Source organism: Triturus cristatus, chromosome 5_2 (genome assembly GCF_964204655.1).
Source record: "Triturus cristatus chromosome 5_2, aTriCri1.1, whole genome shotgun sequence".
NCBI classification, from domain to species: domain Eukaryota; kingdom Metazoa; phylum Chordata; class Amphibia; order Caudata; family Salamandridae; genus Triturus; species Triturus cristatus.
The window spans coordinates 766,037,860-766,054,383 of record NC_140588.1 but is presented as its reverse complement, the minus strand read 5'-3'; positions in this window follow the sequence as shown (position 1 = coordinate 766,054,383).

Below are 16,524 nucleotides of genomic sequence, written 5' to 3'. Positions count from 1 at the left end.
CCGATTTTACAACCGTATGGAAAAAACACCGTCCGCACCGAACTCCCATAGCAACCATGGAGACATGTGCCCGCATACGTGCCCAACACCCCCCCAGCCCCCGTATCTATGCACCCAACCACCCCCCCAGCCCTCGTATGTACGCGCCGAACCCCCACCCGTGCATGTATGGAGTGTACCCCCACCCCAACAGTGTATGTACGGCCCGTACCCCCACCCGCGTATGTATGGAGCGTACCCCCACCCCAACAGTGTATGTACGGATCGTACCCTCACCCGCGTATGTATGGAGCGTACCCCCACCCCAACAGTGTATGTACGGCCCGTACCCCCACCCGCGTATGTATGGAGCGTACCCCCACCCCAACAGTGTATGTATGGACCGTACCCTCACCTGCGTATGTATGGAGCATACCCCCACCCCAACAGTGGATGTACGGCCCGTACCCCCACCCGCATATGTATGGAACGTACCCAAACCCCAACAGTGTATGTACGGACCGTACCCTCACCCGCGTATGTATGGAGCGTACCCCCACCCCAACAGTGTATGTACGGCCCGTACCCCCACCCGCGTATGTATGGAGCGTACCCCCACCCCAACAGTGCAAGTACGGAATGTACCCTCACCCGCGTATGTATGGAGCGTACCCCCACCCCAACAGTGTATGTATGGCCCATACCCCCACCCGCGTATATATGGAGCGTACCCCCACCCCAACAGTGCATGTACGGAACGTACCCTCACCCGCGTATGTATGGAGCGTACCCCCACCCCAACAGTGTATGTACGGCCCGTACCCCCACCCACGTATGTATGGAGCGTACCCCCACCCCAACAGTGTATGTACGGACCGTACACTCACCCGCGTATGTATGGAGTGTACCCCCACCCCAACAGTGGATGTACGGCCCGTACCCCCACCCACGTATGTATGGAGCGTACCCCCACCCCAACAGTGTATGTACGGACCGTACCCTCACCCGCGTATGTATGGAGCGTACCCCTACCCCAACAGTGGATGTACGGACCGTACCCCCACCCGCGTATGTATGGAGCGTACCCCCACCCCAACAGTGTATGTACGGACCGTACCCTCACCCGCGTATGTATGGAGCGTACCCCCACCCCAACAGTGGATGTACGGACCGTACACCCACCCGTGTATATACACCCTTGTACGTACGGCCCATACCCCCACCCGTGTATGTATGGAGCGTACCCCCACCCCAACAGTGTATGTATGGCCCGTACCCCCACCCACATATGTATGGAGCATACCCCCACCCCAACAGTGTACGTACGGCCCGTACCCCCACCCGTGTATGTATGGAGCGTACCCCCACCCCAACAGTGTATGTACGGACCGTACCCCCACCCGCGTATGTATGGAGCGTACCCCCACCCCAACAGTGTATGTATGGACCGTACCCACACCCGCGTATGTATGGAGAGTACCCCCACCCCAACAGTGTATATACGGACCGTACCCCCACCCGTGTATGTACGGAGCATACCCCCACCCCAACAGTGGATGTACCTACCCTACCCCCACCCGCGTATGTATGGAGTGTACCCCCACCCCAACAGTGTATGTACGGCCCGTACCCCCACCCGCGTATGTATGGAGCGTACCCCCACCCCAACAGTGTATGTACGGATCGTACCCTCACCCGCGTATGTATGGAGCGTACCCCCACCCCAACAGTGTATGTACGGCCCGTACCCCCACCCGCGTATGTATGGAGCGTACCCCCACCCCAACAGTGTATGTATGGACCGTACCCTCACCTGCGTATGTATGGAGCATACCCCCACCCCAACAGTGGATGTACGGCCCGTACCCCCACCCGCATATGTATGGAACGTACCCAAACCCCAACAGTGTATGTACGGACCGTACCCTCACCCGCGTATGTATGGAGCGTACCCCCACCCCAACAGTGTATGTACGGCCCGTACCCCCACCCGCGTATGTATGGAGCGTACCCCCACCCCAACAGTGCAAGTACGGAACGTACCCTCACCCGCGTATGTATGGAGCGTACCCCCACCCCAACAGTGTATGTATGGCCCATACCCCCACCCGCGTATGTATGGAGCGTACCCCCACCCCAACAGTGCATGTACGGAACGTACCCTCACCCGCGTATGTATGGAGCGTACCCCCACCCCAACAGTGTATGTACGGCCCGTACCCCCACCCACGTATGTATGGAGCGTACCCCCACCCCAACAGTGTATGTACGGACCGTACACTCACCCGCGTATGTATGGAGTGTACCCCCACCCCAACAGTGGATGTACGGCCCGTACCCCCACCCACGTATGTATGGAGCGTACCCCCACCCCAACAGTGTATGTACGGCCCGTACCCCCACCCGCGTATGTATGGAGTGTACCCCTACCCCAACAGTGTATGTACGGACCGTACCCTCACCCGCGTATGTATGGAGCGTACCCCTACCCCAACAGTGGATGTATGGACCGTACCCCCACCCGCGTATGTATGGAGCGTACCCCCACCCCAACAGTGTATGTACGGACCGTACCCTCACCCGCGTATGTATGGAGCGTACCCCCACCCCAACAGTGGATGTACGGACCGTACACCCACCCGTGTATATACACCCTTGTACGTACGGCCCATACCCCCACCCGTGTATGTATGGAGCGTACCCCCACCCCAACAGTGTATGTATGGCCCGTACCCCCACCCACATATGTATGGAGCATACCCCCACCCCAACAGTGTACGTACGGCCCGTACCCCCACCCGTGTATGTATGGAGCGTACCCCCACCCCAACAGTGTATGTACGGACCGTACCCCCACCCGCGTATGTATGGAGCGTACCCCCACCCCAACAGTGTATGTATGGACCGTACCCACACCCGCGTATGTATGGAGAGTACCCCCACCCCAACAGTGTATATACGGACCGTACCCCCACCCGTGTATGTACGGAGCATACCCCCACCCCAACAGTGGATGTACCTACCCTACCCCCACCCACGTATGTATGGAGCGTACCCCCACCCCAACAGTGTATGTACAGACCGTACCCTCACCCGCGTATGTATGGAGCGTACCCCCACCCCAACAGTGGATGTACGGACCGTACACCCACCCGTGTATATACACCTGTGTACGTACGGCCCGTATCCCCACCCGTGTATGTATGGAGCGTACCCCCACCCCAACAGTGTATGTACTGCCCGTACCCCCACCGGCGTATGTATGGAGCGTACCCCCACCCCCCAACCATGTACGTATGGCCCGTACCCCCACCCGTGTATGTATGGAGAGTACCCCCACCCCAACAGTATATGTACGGGCCGTACCCCCACCCACGTATGTATGGAGCGTACTCCCACCCCAACAGTGGATGTACCTACTGTACCCCCACCCGCTTATGTATGGAGCGTACCCCCACCCCAACAGTGTATGTACGGACCGTACCCTCACCCGCGTATGTATGGAGCGTACCCCCACCCCAACAGTGGATGTACGGACCATACACCCACCCGTGTAAATACACCCGTGTATGTACGGCCCGTACCCCCACCCGCGTATGTATGGAGCATACCCCCACCCTTCAACAGTGTACGTACGGCCCGCACCCCCACCCGTGTATGTATGGAGCGTACCCCCACCCCAACAGTGTATTTACGGACCGTACCCCCACCCGCGTATGTATGGAGCGTACCCCCACCCCAACAGTGTATATACGGCCCATACCCCCACCCGCATATGTATGGAGCGTACCCCCACCCCAACAGTGTATGTACGGACCGTACCCTCACCTGCGTATGTATGGAGCATACCCCCACCCCAACAGTGGATGTACCTCCCGTACCCCCACCCGCATATGTATGGAGCGTACCCCCACCCCAACAGTGTATGTACGGACCGTACCCTCACCTGCGTATGTATGGAGCGTACCCCCACCCCAACAGTGTATGTACAGCCCGTACCCCCACCCGCGTATGTATGGAGCGTACCCCCACCCCAACAGTGTATGTACGGCCCATACCCCCACCCGCGTATGTATGGAGCGTACCCTCACCCCAACAGTGTATGTACAGACCATACACTCACCCACGTATGTATGGAGTGTACCCCCACCCTAACAGTGGATGTACGGCCCGTACCCCCACCCGCGTATGTATGGAGCGTACCCCCACCCCAACAGTGTATGTACGGACCGTACCCTCACCCACGTATGTATGGAGCGTACCCCCACCCCAACAGTGTATGTACGGCCTATACTCCCACCCGCGTATGTATGGAGCGTACCCCTACCCCAACAGTGTATGTACGGACCATACCCTCACCCGCGTATGTATGGAGCGTACCCCTACCCCAACAGTGGATGTACAGACCGTACCCCCACCCGCGTATGTATGGAGCGTACCCCCACCCCAACAGTGTATGTACGGACCGTATCCTCACCCGCGTATGTATGGAGCGTACCCCCCACCCCAACAGTGGCTGTACGGACCGTACACCCACCCGTGTCTATACACCCGTGTACTTACGGCCCATACCCCCACCCGTGTATGCATGGAGCGTACCCCCACCCCAACAGTGTATGTACGGCCCGTACCCCCACCCACGTATGTATGGAGCGTACCCCCACCCCAACAGTGTACGTACGGCCCGTACCCCCACCCGTGTATGTATGGAGCGTACCCCCACCCCAACAGTGTATGTACAGACTGTACCCCCACCCGCGTATGTATGGAGCGTACCCCCACCCCAACAGTGTATGTATGGACCGTACCCACACCCGCGTATGTATGGAGCGTACCCCCACCCCAACAGTGTATATACGGACCATACCCCCACCCGTGTATGTACGGAGCGTACCCCCACCCCAACAGTGGATGTACCTACTGTACCCCCACCCGCGTATGTATGGAGCATACCCCCACCCCAACAGTGTATGTATGGACCGTACCCTCACCCGCGTATGTATGGAGCGTACCCCCACCCCAACAGTGGATGTACGGACCGTACACCCACCCGTGCATATACACCCGTGTACGTATGGCCCGTACCCCCACCCGTGTATGTATGGAGCGTACCCCCACCCCAACAGTGTATGTACGGCCCGTACCCCCACCCGCGTATGTATGGAGCGTACCCCCACCCCCCAACAGTGTACGTACAGCCCGTACCCCCACCCGTGTATGTATGGAGAGTACCCCCACCCCAACAGTGTATGTACGGCCCGTACCCCCACCCACGTATGTATGGAGCGTACCCCCACCCCAACAGTGGATGTACCTACCGTACCCCCACCCGCTTATGTATGGAGCGTACCCCCACCCCAACAGTGTATGTACGGACCGTACCCTCACCCGCGTATGTATGGAGCGTACCCCCACCCCAACAGTGAATGTATGGACCATACACCCACCCGTGTAAATACACCCGTGTACGTACGGCCCGTACCCCCACCCGTGTATGTATGGAGCGTACCCCCACCCCAACAGTGTATGTACGGCCCGTACCCCCACCCGCGTATGTATGGAGCGTACCCCCACCCTCCAACAGTGTACGTATGGCCCGTACCCCCACCCGTGTATGTATGGAGCGTACCCCCACCCCAACAGTGTATGTACGGACCGTACCCCCACCCGCGTATGTATGGAGCGTACCCCCACCCCAACAGTGTATATACGGCCCGTACCCCCACCTGCGTATGTATGGAGCGTACCCCCACCCCAACAGTGTATGTACGGACCGTACCCCCACCCGTGTATGTATGGAGCGAACACACACCCCACCAGTCTAAGTACGGAGCGTACCCCAGGCCCCAACACCAGCACCCTCACCCAACATCGCGCATGTACGAGTCGTACCAAGCCAGAGACAAGGACAGCACTGTACAACAAAATGGCCGATGTACGCACCGTACAGACGCTAAACACACACGTACACAACCAGGACAAAGCAAAACAACACAAGAAGACTCCATTCGAATCGCACAAAGCCACAAAACATGTCCAACAAGCACAAATACAACCTATTCACTGACCTGCAACTGCCAAACTCCCAAACAGAGGCCCAAAATACAACCACTCCTTATAACACACCCACCCAAAGTTCAAACACAGCCACACCCACCAATGGACCAATAAAAAGGTCCAACACACACAAACCATGATCCTTTGCAACAGACCCACTGCTGCCAGACCACACAGAGAAACAACTGCACCATACTACAACCTCCACTAAACCTTACACCTGCACACCTTCACACAACCACCTTCACAAACACCCCCTCATCACATTCACACACACACCTGCACAACCACACCCACACACCCACAACCATCCACACCCACACCCCCCACAACCATCCACACCCACACCCCTCACCATGCCCACCAACAAGAATCCAGAGTTCACTAGCCAAGAGTTGGAGGTCCTTGTCGACGAAATCATCAGAGTCGAGCCACACCTCTTTGGAACATTGGTCAGACAGACCAGCATTTCCGAAAAAACAGCCATGTGGCAGACGATTGTCGATGCTGTGAATGCTGTTGCGTCCACCAGAAGGACCAGGCATGAATGCCAAGCCAGGTGGTACGATCTGCGGAGGACGGTCCGCCGCAAAATGACCGGCAACCACAACCAGGCCAACATCACTGGAGGAGGGCCGGCCCGCAGACACGTACAATACCATCCCTGGGAGGAGAAGGTGATGGCCATACTGCCGGTGGTGGCAGTGGAGCCGAGAGCCTGGTGAGTACACAAACAACTCACCTCACATGGGGGGAACGTCATCCACAACCAAACTCACAATCATGCACGCAACCACCCCAAAGCTATTGCATGACTCAACCACACTCCATAAACACGCACATGCCACTAGCGCCACCATGCCCCATGCACCCAGCTAGACAATGCCAAGTCACAGGCCACAGAAAACACCAACACAAGACACGGTAACCCGGATGGCGGGAGTGTGGGCCTCAAAAATCACATAGTGCAACTCAGAAGCAGACAACAATGCCCTCTGCCCATATGGCCTAGGTCACAGCCAGACAAACAGTGTGTCCCCACACAGGAAAGTCTTGCCTGCAAATGGCGGACGCCTTGCATGAAGACATGGGGGTGAAGGCACTTTTTGCACATGACAGCAGCCAATGAACAGCCAACACTGTGAAAGAGTGGCAGCACACACCACCACAGCAGCAGCGCAGACACAGACACTACACCCAATGGGTGCCTGGAGATCAGAAACAAACTCACATGAACAAGCCAAGGGCCATTCAAAGATCTGCAAAAAGTGTGTGCCTAGGAAGCTGGGCTGAGGTGACAGAGGGTGACACACAGAGGGAGGGAGAGGGGGAGAGAGAGGGAGGGAGACACAGGGAGACGGACAGAGGGAGGAGGCTGACACAGGGAGGGAGGGAGAGGGGGACAGAGAGGGAGTGAGAAAGGGATACACAGGGAGACCAATTCAGCCTTGGGTGGTGTGGGAATGTCTGCTCGTCAGCAGGTGGACTGCGTGCATGTAGACAAGGGTGGCCAGTGCCTGAATCCCCCTCTCTTCTCCATGGCAAAACACTGGGCCATGTCTCAACCTGTGCACGAGCACAACGCCAGCTACCTGCATTATATAAGTGTGTGGAACAACTCCATGTGCCCACGTACAGTGCAACACGGAAGGCGCCAATGCATGGCTCGCCACACCTGCTCACTCCACTGCTGACTGCAGTCACAATTGACGCAGCAAGTAAGACTGTGTCACACATAGGTAAAGTCTCAAAAGTTGTGGCCAAGGGACATACCCATGCACAAGTGCACTGTGAGTGGAATGCAAGACATATCCAAATACCCAGAGGAAATGTGCCAACTTTGAAACGAATGAAACATGGATGTTGCATGGAACAAAAATAACATTGTCTCTCTCACACACAGGTCAACGTCGTGGATCCCCACCCAACACTGGGGTGGAAGACTCACAGGACCTGTCTCTGCGGGATGACGATCCCACCAGCAGCGACGACTCTCACCACTCTGTGGATGACCCCGACCGACCTGGCCCCTCTGGTGTCCAACCACCTGCAGCAACTGCGTCAGGTACAACTGGGCCAACCACCACCCCCACTCCTGCCACATCCCAGGAGACACCCAGGATCCCTGCCCCACCACCACAACGCAGCCAGGCTCACCAGGAGGAACACGGTGTACTGGGCACCCAGGAGGAGCCACCCCTCAGAGGTCCTGGAGACCCGATGTGCCCACAAGCGCAGGCCAGGTGCAAGTGGGCAGGGGTGGTGGGAGTGGAGGACGGCAGAGGCGCGAGCCTGACCAGTTGGCTGCGGAACCGGTATATTCCCATGTAAGAAACATCCTGGACACATACCGGCAGGACACCACGGGCATGAGCCAGGTTGTGTCCACCCTCAACGAGATGAAGGGGACCCTCGAGGAGATCAAGACCCAGCAGGCCCAGCAACATGCGGAGCAACATGCCTGTCAACAGCGACACCAAGAACGGATGGAGGACAGACAGGCTGAGCTCGTGACGGTGCTCACGGGAATTAACCGTTCACTCCGTCGGATAGCCGACAACATGGGCAACCCTCCCCGTGCCACCAGGCGAAGAACATCACCACCCACAGGGAGGGATCAGGAGGAGGAGGATACATCCGACGGAGCATCCCAAACATCATCACGGCCTGCTTCTGAGGGTTCCCGCAGGATGGCGGGTCGTCCACGGAAAAGACCGTGAGGGTCGGCGCAACAGCACCATCTCCCTGGACACCTGGCCTGGCACCTAGCCCACTGGACCAACAGCAGCACAACAGCAAATGACATTCTCTGCCACATGGACTTGCTGGTCACTGTCTGACCAATGTTGACAAAGACTGTGGCATGGACTCTGATGATTTCCAATGGCAAGGATACCAACTCCCCCAGTAAACTTTGGATTCCACACACCCGGAAAGCCCCTCTTGTCATACCCCCCCCCCAACACGTACCCCAACACAAATAAAAACTTACACGATCAAGAGATGATGCCTACATTTTGTATTATTACCTTACATGTGTCTTGTAAAGTCTAACCATGCCTGAGTTCTCATATGACATCAAACATCCATACCCTGGGGCCTGAGTCTGGCACAGGACACACATGGGTCACAATGTATTAGGCAAGAAAGACATGGAGCACCATACACACCCGTGATGGGCCCAACCAGCTGAGGGGGTGGCCGCACAACCGTGCCGACAGACATATTGAGTACAGCAACAGTCATGCGCAGAGGTCAGGGATCATGTGGAGTGTCCTGAGGGGCACCCAGGTATGTGTAGACAGGTGGCAGAACCATGTCCTGCAAGCTTGAGTCAGGTGGATGCAGAGAATGGTGGCTGGGCCAACGTTGGATGCATGGGGATGGCACATGTCACAATACCCACACAGTCATGGACATCATGCACAATACAGAGTCTAATCCCAGACAAACAGCTTGCATCTTGCTACTCTACACATAGACACATAGCCACTATCACTGAAAACCATGCCAGACATGCCGTATGCACCGTGGCAACACACCAGCATTGACTGAGAAGAGGCACCTTGGAGGCATAGGGACACCTTTATTAGTCATGTATTCCGGAATGCAGAGGCAACTCGGAGTACACATACACAGGTAATGTGGAGTAACATGTGGGTCCAACACTGGAACCCCCCTTCTGCACCACAAATGCTTGATATCCATGGAACTGGCACACAAGTGTCGGCTAACAGCTAAACACCCCCTGCTGCTCACGGAGAGGCTGCCATACACCATTGATCCTCTGATTTGGAAGTCCCACACCATGTCAAGCCAATGCAAACCGTATGAGTCCGAGGGCAGTGTTACACACATTGATGCCATCATCACAATCCACTATCCCATTACAGATGACTGTCAACAAGTCTGACCATCTATTCAGGTGTATCCGGCTACATGTCATGTGTCCCATGGTGATGTGACTTGTCTGCAGAGGAACCAAACATCGACAGGGGCAGTGTGCACACATCGTAAACAACTGCCACACCCAATACACCCCTGATGCATCCCTTACCCTAAGGAGACTTCCAAACTTGTCCGTGCGTGTAACGCTGAGTCAGCACACGATGACGTGTCCATGAGGAATAGCAGTGCCACAACAATGCAACCAGCAGACGGCATGCGCAAGTACCTGGGGATGAGAGACACACAAGAAGTCAGCCACAAAAAGCACATCCACTTGCATGTGCATGTACTCGACACATGTAAGGATGACAACATGCTAGGTCACAATTATGACTGTGGAAATACACTCATCACTGGCACCATCACTCGAGTGACACATCCACGCACACCTCTGACTCACGTGGCATACATGCAGATGGACACACACATTGCAACACATGCCACACAAGGACCAATGCGTGCACACTCAGACACTGGTACTCACCACTAAGCAAAGAAGTCGCGTATGAGTCGACTCCGGATGTCCTCTTGCGGAACCACATCCTCCACATCACTAGCCCCATTGCCAAGCCCTTCGTCCTCCACGGGTGGATGGTCCTGATCATCTTGATCCAGGATGAGTGGCACAGCTTTCTCAACTGCCATGTTGTGCAGCATGCAGCAGACCATGAAGATTTTGCAGACCTTCGCCGGGGCATATGGGAGGGCGCCGCCGGTCTTGTGTAGGCACCTGAATCGGATCTTCAGGAGGCCAAATGTCCTCTCTATCACTCGCCTTGTCCGGCCATGGGCGGTGTTGTAGCGGAGCTGGGCCGGCGTGCTGGGGTTGCGGAGAGGTGTGATCAGCCATGGCATGTTGGGATAGCCAGCGTCCCCTACATGGAAACCACATGGACATAAGTAGGAAGGGAGAAGCAGTCAGGCTGGAAGTCTACGCAAAATACAGGACAGACAGAGTGTACCCACCAACAACACATGCTAGTTCGTTGCGCAGCTGCGTCATCATTTCAGGCACCCTGCTACGCCTCATGTTGTAGGCATCGTGTGCTGATCCTGGAAAACGAGCACAGACGTGTGAAATCACCATGTTGGACAGACACACCACAAGGGCATTGATGGAGTGGTAGTGCTTGCGATTCCTGTACGCTACCTCCTGTGCCTGTGGTGGTACCAAAGACACATGTGTCCCATCTATGGACCCAATGACATGGGGCATCCCTCCCAGGGCATAGAATCCACGCTTGACACCTGTCAACTGTTCAGGAGTTGGGAAATGGATGAACTCATCCAGGTGAAGCAACATGGCCTCTAAAAAATCATGCAGCACACGGCTGAACATGCTCTGGGACATGCCACCAACATGAGCTATGGTATATTGAAAGGTACCCGTGGCAAGAAAATGTAGGGCTGCCATTACCTTCAGCTTGGGTGTCAGTGCCGTAGGATACCTGTGCAGTGGTTGCAGGTGTGGTGCCAGCCTTGCCGTCAACTCCTCAATCAACCGTTGGGGGAAGCGGTAGCAGCGTATACAGTCATTCTCCCGCATGTCAGCCAAGTCCGGAATTGGTCGGGGAAGAGGCGGCGCTCTGCAGTAATTTGGAAGTGACAAGGAAGAGTGAGTGCACTACAACAACAATTTATATGTACTGAGCACATGTTAATCTGTCAATACACATATGCTACATACGGAGTCAGGTATGTGCTACATGCCCTGGACACGTATGGATGCCAGGTGACACTCCTACCCAGACCCAGCTACACACGGAGATTGTGAACCTCCACATCCCATGGCATGGGACTAGCTGTGTCCCAGTGTAAGTGAACAGCCAGACGCAATACAGGAGTGACATACATCAACATATCAGCAGAAGTAGGATGTTGATTGCAGAGACAGGTAGCGGAACACTAGAGCCACAGGTCACATGACATTACACTAGGACAGCCCACACACCTTGCCATGAAGGTGTACATGTCATGACTGACCACACATACATTGAGAGGATGCAGACAGGTCCTTGTTACGCTACTCCGTGTCCCATGCATACATACCCACCTTACATCCGATACCACATGTGGCCTGGTGTGTGTAACAGTGTGCCATGGCCATCTACACACAGACACATGTTGGTTGCAGCAACTGCAGATGCATTTGAGGGAACACCAACATCAAGCTAATGGGAACACACCACACATACATGACATAGTCACATCGTGCAACGTGGGTAGTCACATGTCAGGTGTGGTAACCCCTGTAGCAGGCATCAGGGGACACTTGCGTGTGTTGTTGACTGTGCCATGCCAGTGACGCTCATCTCAAGTGTTCTGTACGACATGCACACATGTCAAAGGAGTGAAGGGCATGTCTGGCACATAGTGCACAATCACACATAACATCTGTACACATCTCATCATACATCTATTGCCTTCACAACTCAGGAGTAATGTGCCACATCACAGCCTTTCACACCTGTGCCCCACACATGTATTACTGCCCAGACAATGCCTTGATGTCCATCCATGGACAAGTATGTCAGCTCTATTCCTTTCTGTGTGCTGCCTGTCACCACTGTTATGTGTGAAAGGCACCGTACATTCGTTCTGAGGGCGTGTGTTCGTTCCCTATCACTATGGGAGTGCTGCCGTAGGCCTACCCATAGTGATAGTGAGCGTACAGGCGTGTGTACGGTCCGTATCACTATGGGTACGCATACGCGAGCACACCCATAGTGATAGCGAGTGTACAGGCGTGTGTACGGTCCGTATCACTATGGGTACGCATATGCGAGCACACCCATAGTGATAGTGAGCGTACACGCGTGTGTACGGTCCATATCACTATGGGTACGCATACGCTAGCACATCCATAGTGATAGTGAGCATACAGGCGTGTGTACGGTCCGTATCACTATGGGTACGCATATGCGAGCACACCCATAGTGATAGTGAGCGTACACGCGTGTGTACGGTCCGTATCACTATGGGTTTGCTCGCGTATGCGTACCCATAGTGATACGGACCGTACACACGCCTGTACGGCCCGTTGCTATGCATTTGGGGTGCCCTAGGGCCCCGGAACGCACCATACCTGTGTGTGAATCTACAAATTACATAGGGGACACATGAGGGACAAGTATAAATCCCTACACGCATGCTGGTTGTCATAGAGACCAAGTTTAAAGTTTGATTTTTTTCATCAGGTGCCCAGCAAAAGTCGGTTTGAAAGAATCTACTTTGTTGCAAAGTGGTTGTGGAGTTGATATCATGCTCAAGAAAAAAAAGAGCAAAGCCACTGACTGTGCTAGGTTTAAAGGGATTGGAGGAAACATAGGATGCAAATGTGAGTGCCAATCACTCTGTAGTCCTGTGCATGAAACAGGCCAGCAAGGCAGCCAGGTCCCATGAGAGAGCACTTGCCTGCACATCTTTTGATTCTACAACACTGCTGCTGCTCGTGATTCCCTGGCACCATGTCAAGGTCTGTGGAGAGGGCCCAGCCTTTCACCCTGGAGGAGAATCTGGCATTGCTGGATGTGATCCTCCCACAGTACCCCATGCTGTATGGGCGACCAGGGTTTCAGGTGAGTGCAGAGTCCACTAGCACAGACTGTGTCCCTTTTTTGTGACTGGGACTTCCGGCATTGTGTCCAGGTGTGACACACATGCATTGTACTGTAGAGTGGGTCCTAGGGGGGGGAATGCCTGATGTCTCCCAGCAAGAGCATGCTGTGGTGCATGTCTGCCGTCCTCACTTGCATTGTGTTTACTGTGACAATCACTGCATGGTGTATGCCACATTCTGCCTGTCTAATCCACCTGGGAATGTTGCTTCTACAGTCCTCATGTGATTCTGTGGTCACCCCAGTGTGACAGGTGGCTGTACCCACAGATGTGTGTTTGTTCAGTGTACCTGTGCTGAGAGTGTCCACATGATGTGGGCGTACCCTGGACATCGGTGTGTGTGTAAGTCCCCTGTCATGTGGGTGGGTGCATATGTGGAGTGTAGCACTAGGGGTGGGCGGAATTTGCGTAATCGCGTTACGCAAATCTCCGCGAAACGGTAAAAAATCTCCGCGAACACGCAGAAATTCCGCGAACACGCGGAATTGCTTGTTCGCGATACTTTTTTCCTGTTCGCGATCGCTGTTTGCGTGCTCGGGGTGAAATATCTCGCGAACACGCATATTGAGAACGCGAACAAGCAAACAATTTCGCGAAGTCGCGGAACACAGATTTTTGGGCAATTTCGCGTTCTCCGCGGAACGCGAAATTACCCAAATTCCGCAAATTCCGCGAACGGAACGGAATTTACCGCCCAGGCCTATGTAGCACCCCAGCTGCATGAGGTATGGATATACCCTGCCCATCTGATGCGAGCAGGGAGCAGTGCTGTGTGTCTGACGTGCAGAGCCAGCCCCACACCTGTGAGCCCCCCCAGTCTAGTGGCACATGTGCAGAGTGAGGTTTGTAGCTGCATTTGGCAATGGCAGGTGTATGTCCTGTGCCTGTGTGTGTCTGTGTACTCTGCTGAGGTAGCGTCAGTGGCCTGTGGCATGTGACTGCTTTGAGGTGCTGCACATAATCCTGGTGTACCTTCTGATGCACAGTGTGAGTCTGGATCATTTATTGTGTCGTACCCCTCATGCCACCTGTGTACTTTTTATGGCACGTGGTGCATTTGCCCTTACACAGAGAAAAAAGTCCCTATGACAAAGGTGCAATGCTTTGGCTGCATACTATGCCTTGTTGAAACCAGATAAATAGTTCTAATGTGTGTCTCTGTGACATGTGGCAGGTGTATTGATGTAGTCTCACTTTTTCAACCCCACAGGTAGGCGCCTCTGCCAAGGAGCAGATCTGGAGGGACGCCGTCAGTGCCGTGAGGAGGACAGAGGGTCGCAAGCGGCGCCTGGCCCAGGTGAGAAAACGCTGGCAGGATATCCGGTGCTGGACGCGGAGGATCGCACGGGTCCTGCTGGGGGACTCACCTATGGGCCCTAAGAACCATGGGCGTCGCCGTCTGACCCACATCCACAAGCGTGTGCTGGCGTTGGTCTTTCCAGACATGGACAGGCGCTTACGGGAGAAGCAGCAGCAGGAAGGGGGTAGGTACATGTGTGTTTGTTGTGTGTCACCAGCATTTGTAAGTGCGCAGTTGCATGGATACACTGCCAGTGTTTAAATGTGCGGTGCAGGTCCTGTCACCCACAGTATAGCGGTGCTGTCCTTCCTCCCTTCCCCTCCTTGCCATGTGTTCCCTGGTCTGTGTGTAGTCACTCTTTCACAAGGTCATCTGGGCTGGCAGTTTATCCACGTGACCAATGCTTGCAGCATCATGTGTGGGGGTGGTGTGTAACAGGTTTTGGGACCTTGCCTGTGCCCTGTCCAGTTCAGTACTTGTGGGGTCCATGTCAATTGGCACTGATGCTGAGTCCAGACATAGGAGTATGTCTCTGAAGTGTAATGCCTTACAGCAAGCATGTCCTATGTTGTGGCCTGTGACATGATGTGCATGAGTGTGCGATACGCAGAGTGCAGGGATGGCGGCCTGTGTTGCAGTCATTACCATTCAGGACCATGGAATATTGTGGCCACTACTGTCCCCTGGGGCATATTTTGCTAGGTATCATGTGTGTCATCACAATATGTGGACACTCTCAGTGTCTACAGCATAGGATGTGCTCTGTGCCATTGTCCCCTGGCACCATGTATATTTCCGTAACGTGTTCTACAAGTGTCCACTGTACGAGCCTGGCCTAATTTTCCTCGTTCATACTCACGGTGGCCAGTGCCTGTGTGTCTTGTTACAATTATCTGATGATGGCCATTTGTAAATGAGATTCGTTGTACAGGCGCACATGGGGTATTTTGGGTCCAATATGGGTTTCTGGCAGCCCATGTGTATTTCTCCCAGGCTAAGAGATGCAAGTGCTTCCTGTGTCTCATCAAATTGTCGCATGTAGGGGGTGGTTGGTACGGGCAAGGCCTACATGTCGACACTTGAAATCTCATTGCTAGGTCTGGCCAGTGTGTGATGTTTGTCTGGACATACACTCAAGGTGCAGTGTCCCATTCATGTTGGGCATGTCTTTGAGTATTACCTTTGCAGCATGTGCCTCAAGTTCATGGAGATGGTCCCTGCTCATCCCTAGTTACGGCAACGCTGTGTGGTGCAGATGCAGTGCTGGATTGTCCCCAGAGCCTGGCTCCTCTGTCCAAATCCATATCATGTCCTTTGCAAATGTGTCATGCTCTCCATAGTTTCTCAGTGGCATGGTGGGTGAACCAACTGTGTGTTGCAGGGCCCATATATGTACCTTGTATTGTAGATGTTACTCATCTTTCATTTCAGGCTATGCACTGTAACCTATGTAGATTTGACTCATGTGACATATGTATAAAGGTGTCTGATTAATTCCTGTTTATTCACCTTGCCCACAGCATCGTCGGGGGACATGGATGGAGACACCGGCACGGACCGTGCGGAGGGACCAGGCACCAGTGCCAGCAGTGACATCTTAGCTGGCACATCGAGTGGAACTG